General features: G+C 35.4%; 1 protein-coding gene across 4 annotated transcripts in view; it reads left to right on the top strand.

The window, feature by feature from the left end:
- Positions 1-1,154: 1,154 nt before the first annotated feature.
- dag1 (dystroglycan 1) overlaps positions 1,155-6,000 on the top strand; it is a 30,888-nt gene continuing 26,042 nt past the window's right edge. For 2 of the 4 annotated variants that reach the window (XM_026197915.1, XM_026197914.1), the window contains exon 1: positions 1,155-1,593. The gene's annotated coding sequence lies outside the window, so the exon portion shown is untranslated. Of the gene's footprint in view, positions 1,594-2,428; positions 2,639-6,000 lie in introns of those variants that run through there. The other 2 variants (XM_026197913.1, XM_026197917.1) reach the window with 2 other exon arrangements.

Genomic DNA, 6,000 nt, shown 5'->3' with positions numbered 1-6,000 from the left:
GTTATAGGTGGGATATAGGATATAATATCTATCTATCTATCTATCTATCTATCTATCTATCTATCTATCTATCTATCTATCTATCTATATGTATATATATATATATATATATATATATATATATATATATATATATATACTGTATATAGTGTATATTGTATTACATATAACATTTATTACATTAAATATTGAAATTGAATAATGTAACAACACACTAAGCATTTGTATAATCTAATGGCTAATATTAACATTAATAATATAAATAATAATGTTTTCTATTAGATAATAACTAATAGGCTAATAATAATAATAATAATAATAATAATAATAATAATAATAATAGGCAGGTTGAACATTTTTTTATCATGTAACAGTTTCTAATGTTATTAATCAGTTTTATTTAATAAATATAAATATTTAATATTATGTACAAATTTGGATATGTATTCATATTTTTAAAAACAAAAATACATACATATAAAAATTATATTTATAAGCATTTATAAAGTTATGTTTTATAAAGCCTTATTATTATAGTTTAATAAAATGTGTCAATAAAAATGTTAATGCTAAGCCTTTTTAAGAGTTTTATATAATATCATATCATATCAAATATAAAAAAGTTTAATTAGTAATAATATTATTAACATAATAATCGTTAATTTATACATACAATACATTATTATAAATTATTTTTATTGTTGTTAATATCATATATTAAAATCTTATATAAAACCTTCCTATAATCTACATAATACCTCAATAATAACATGCATGCCAAGCATTTATGCTAATTTTATTAATTACAGTTTGCGAATACAGTTTTATATAGCCTAATATAACAAAGAGGTTTGGTTCAGTATATAATAATAATCATATTTTTATCTATTATTATAAATCATTACATTATATTAAATGTAGCTATTGCTACACAATCTCTCGCACTTTCTCTCCCTCCTTCTCCCTCTCCCTCTCTCTCTCTGTGTCTCTCTCTCCCTCCCTCTCTCTCGTCAGGTCTGTGTACAGTAGCGCCGAGGTGGAGTCGTGTTAGGGGTGGAGTGTGAAGGTACTCACTGCTCCTCCTCCATCTGAAGGAGCAGCTCTTCTTCTTCTTCTTCTTCTTCTTCTTCTTCACAGCTCAGACAGTGAGTTATTAGACAGCAAGTGCAGAGCAGCTCATACACACCCCACACTGCGAGGCTGGAGAAACCCTCGACATGTGACCGCTGCTGACTGTCGACACGTACTTTCATTTTATCTTTCTTTTCCAATTTGATTTCCTTCGTCCTAAAGACTCCAGGCAGGACTCGTAATCAAGCGCCGCGCAGTCGTCCCGTGGATTTCATCAGGAATAATTCATCCTCGTTTGGCAATCCTCGCTCGTTTCTCGGACGAACCTGCTGAAGGACGAGGAGCGAGTGTGTACACAAGAGAATAAAAGCGTCTCACTGACCTCCAGCAATAACCAGCGCCAACCCACGACGACACCTGTGCTTCAACAGCACTATTTATTTATTTTTCGCCACTGGAGAAGCGTTGAAAGGGATTTTTTATCACTTTCGGAGTCAAGTCGGTTCATCTCAGTGTGGACAGGTAAATCAGCTTGTTTTTGCTGCGGTGTGGGAAATGATTGGTGAATCATCTTTATGTTAAATGACTCTGGGATCGAGTCTTCAAACTGGACAGTGACAGTTTTTAACGGTACAAATCAGGTCTCACAACTTTAATTGTGTTGTAAGACAAAAAACTACTACTACCGCTAATAATAACAACAATTTAGTTGTTTATTTTCTTAAAAATGCTTAAAATGGAAGGAGTAAAATATAGAAATGGGAAGCAGGCAATTAATTTCAGAGAGGCTAAAATGTTTTTAGAAGTACATGTAACAAAAAAAAAAAAAAAAAAAAAAAACGCTATCTTTCTCTCTCTTGTGAACTTATATATATATATTCTCCTTATATGCATTTATTTCAAGTCAAAGAAAAAAGCTGTACAGTTCAGAATACGTGAAAAACAAAAAAATAAAAATAAGGTGAGCAACATCAAAATACAAAGTAATAATATATATGTAAAAAAAATAACAGTAATGAATGAATACAAAATGTGTGCAGTTGCATACATTTGAAAACCTTTAAAATCAATACAGTTTTTCTCTTTATAAGTTTCTTGTTTTATATTCTGATTTTTGAAAGGGTTTATAAGCACATTAAGCACAGCCTAAAAAGATAAAAAAATTGAGCAATTGAATAATATATATATATATATATATATATATATATATACATATATATATATATATATATATATATACATATATACATATGTAGACTGAAGGTTTTTTGGGGGGGTTGGACAGTAAAAAATTGCAGATTGGTGTGTGTTCATCTGGGCTCGTCTGGTCGCGTCTTGAGGTTGCACAGTGAATTGTTCAATCGATGTAGGTGACTCTGGGCTCGGCTGGCCGGGTCTCGAGGCTGGACAGTGAAAGTGTGTGTGTGCAGATTTATTCGTGTAGATGGAGAGAGAAGAGAGCTAGAAGGGCGAGATTTCTTCTCATCCTTGCGCTCGGATGCGTTTATAAGCGTGACATCCAGACATGATGATAGCTGCGATGTGACGCCAATCTTCTTCGACAGAGGTAAGACATCGCGTAGAGGACACTGGAGACAGTTGGGCTGAATTATAGCGATATTTTTAGGCTTGGCTGTTTTTGTGCTGCAGAGCGACTGACGCTCCTAAAGCAAACCAAATGCAAACAGGTGTAAGACCCCCCGAGCGCCGACGCGACGCGATAAACCACAATGCTTTATTTGGAATCGAATAAGCTTCGTTTAGTTTTTCGCGTCGCTCCAAAAAAAACGCATCGCGTCACGAACTGGGCTTCTGCGAAAGCTGTAACGCTCATATTTTGAACCAGAATTCAGATTAGATTCGAATCAACGTCGCTTTTGTTCGTTCTTTTTTTTTTTTTTTTTTTTTTTTTTAAATAACCGTATAGCGAGCTCAGGTTTGGTTTAGTTGTCTATCGGTAAAAAAATATTTTTGTAGGTTTAGCTAAATAAAGGTCTCAGACGATTAATTGATTAATTAATGTGTCAAGTTGTTTATCATTTGAAATCGATAACCTGACTTTTTAAATTATGTGCTGAAAAAGCGATATAGATAACTCGTTTCTGGTGTAGAATTGTCGTTGTTGTCATTATCTGGTGATTCATTCCGCTTATTGCTATTTTAAACGACATTATCGGGTCGTTTTAGATGTCATCGATCAACAACAGATAACAAATAACGTCAGTCCAAGCGGGAAAAGGTTTAGATCTGTTATTGTACATGTTATGTACAAATACAGTGCAGCCGACTTTAATTTCCGCGTATAATTTGGATTCTTTTTTTTTGAGTTTATAACCTATTCTGGTGCTTGGGCTTATGAAGATTTGTGTTATTTTAATACACTGTCTCATTCATGGTGTTTACACCTCAGGTTTGACTTTGAGTTGTCGTTGCACGATGTAAATAAATATAGTATTGTTTTGTCTGACGCTTTAGCTTAAAGATGTTGATAAAAGAGGTTTACATTTGGGTTTAATTTAAAGTGTAGCTCGTGGGGTTTGTGAATTAGTTTTTGTCTCTTCAACCTTATAACCTCAGTGTGTAGTACTAATGAACCATATATATATATATATATATATATATATATATATATATATATATATATATATATATATATATATATATATATAATATCTTATTGGCTTGTTTGGCTTTTTAGCATGTCCATCACGTCGGCCTCTCCATGGAGACGTTTTTAAACCTTTCAGCTGTGTGAGGGTTTTTTTCCCTACTTGTCAAGGGACATGAAGACCTCTATGAGCTTGCCAGGCATTTGGTTTCCACGCTACCCTTCAGTATTGGACTTTTTCATCTTATGCTCCTCAGTAAAGAAGCAAATGCTTTTCATGTGTTGTCGGTTTTAACTAAACACGAGAGACTCACTCCAATAGAAGGCAGTGGTGAACTTGTGGAAAAAAATAAAATAAAATACATAGTTTATACATTTTGTTTACGATGATTATAATTAAAAGAATTCTGAATCTTTAGTATCCAGCCACTCTTGGGTTGCATGTTTCCTTGTTTAATCTAAAGAAAACTAAAATAGTCTTGGACGCAAGTACTGATACTTAAATGTATTTTAAATGAGTTTTACTAACGACCGAACAATCATTAGTTTCCAACATAGAAACATGACATGATTTATGAATGTTCTTAATAATGATATGCCATGATATTTATTCTAAGTCGTTTTTGATTCGTTTTTGCTTACATGTTCGTAATGTCAACGATGGTAGCAAAGAGTTGCGTTTAAAATGTTATGCATCTGCAAACTAATGGATGATGTGTAAAATGTGCGCAATTGTATGCAGTCAACACAATATGTAAGTTACTTTAGCATTAAGGAGACAGTAAAACCAATATTGAAGATCTTCTAACTAAAAAAAAATAAAAATAATAATACTTCCTATTTAACCCAAAGCTGAGCATAACTGTACGTCCAGTTTTTAGTCATGTTCAGTCTGTCAAAGACAGATTTTAAATACAAAAAAACACCCACATCACTTTCTCAGTGTTGAGTCGGTTGGACGTTTAGTCACCGAATGTCTCATATGAACAAGGTTTAAAGTTGTTCTGGAATAAGGCCATATCTCTGTCTTGGCATGTAGTTGAGTCTATTTTCTGCAACCCCCTCATTTCGTCCCAAGGGAAAATCCAGTGAGTAAAGGGGGCTAAAATTAGAGGACAGGTATAAGTTTCCTTCCTGCCCTTTTTTATTTCTTGTGTAAGTTCTCTAACGTGTTGTGTTTCACGTCTTCTGCGAGTTTCATATTGTTACTAACTCAGTCCAGGATCTCTGTTGAAATTCTGAGGTGGGAGACTCATTTAGTCCAATTTTTTTCTCAGGTGCCCTTAATTTAATTGCGATTGCAGGTATTGCAATACCCTTTGGGCTGATCGTCTTGCAGAAGATGTTCTGGCCTGTTGTACTGTTGCACTTGTCAAGTGTTATTGATTCACTTGCCCCTGAGCAGAACTCTCTTGGCTCTGTAATTGCATGTTCATTTATGCCTTAATTTGTTTGAGCTAACCAGTCCACCGAGATATTTATTCCTGGTGTACCTTGCAAAACGTCCTTTTACGGTGCAGTCCTTCTGAAGGAGTGCTGAGAAAACATTAGCAGAGGGTGACGGTATTGATTTACTTCCAGCACACGTGACTCCGTTGTTGTCGGGTTTTAAAAATAGACAAAGTATGAGATGCTCCACCCTCTACCCCGGCATGCAGGTGCCAAAAAGTTTATTGTAGATGATTGCACGGTCGAGTCTGCAAAGTGCCTCTTTGGGTTTTGCACAGATCTCTCCGCACAAATAAAGACTTAAACTTGGATTACGGCACACAAAAGGTGCGCCCAGGAGAAAATTCCCAGCTTGTGTAGAGTCATTCACCGGACCTCTCATAACTTCCGTGCTTTCGTAATCAGACACGTAATCTTGCAGGCTGATTGGATTTGAGCGGATGCCGCAGCCCGAGTTGGTGACTGGCTGCTCTTACCACGAGCATGTCTTTTTTCGCGCATTCATACACATGCAGATCTCTTGTTTATTTTCCAGTAAGCTGTTTCAGTCTTTGGAGGCACTGTCTGCTGCAGTGTGCTATAGTTCACACTTCAATTGCAGCCTAACCTAGATTTCTGTAGCACTGCTTGTAAATAACCCTGGGGCTCTGTTCAGAGGGAGGGGCTTTAAAGGCAGTGGGAAACGGCTCTAATGCAAGGCTGCGTACTATCGGTACTGTGATAAGACTTGCATCATCAGCAAAGGTGTGGAGCTGAGAGGAAGATAACCGAGAAATCTCCGCGTTACTGACTGGCACCAAGCGAAGAGTATTTCTGTCGAATACTGTGCACTTTTGTAATATGCAATAACATGCATTCCCGCCAAGGAGACG

This window comes from Carassius auratus, chromosome 22 (genome assembly GCF_003368295.1).
Source record: "Carassius auratus strain Wakin chromosome 22, ASM336829v1, whole genome shotgun sequence".
In the NCBI taxonomy this organism is placed as follows: domain Eukaryota; kingdom Metazoa; phylum Chordata; class Actinopteri; order Cypriniformes; family Cyprinidae; genus Carassius; species Carassius auratus.
This window is presented reverse-complemented; position numbering and strand designations above follow the sequence as displayed.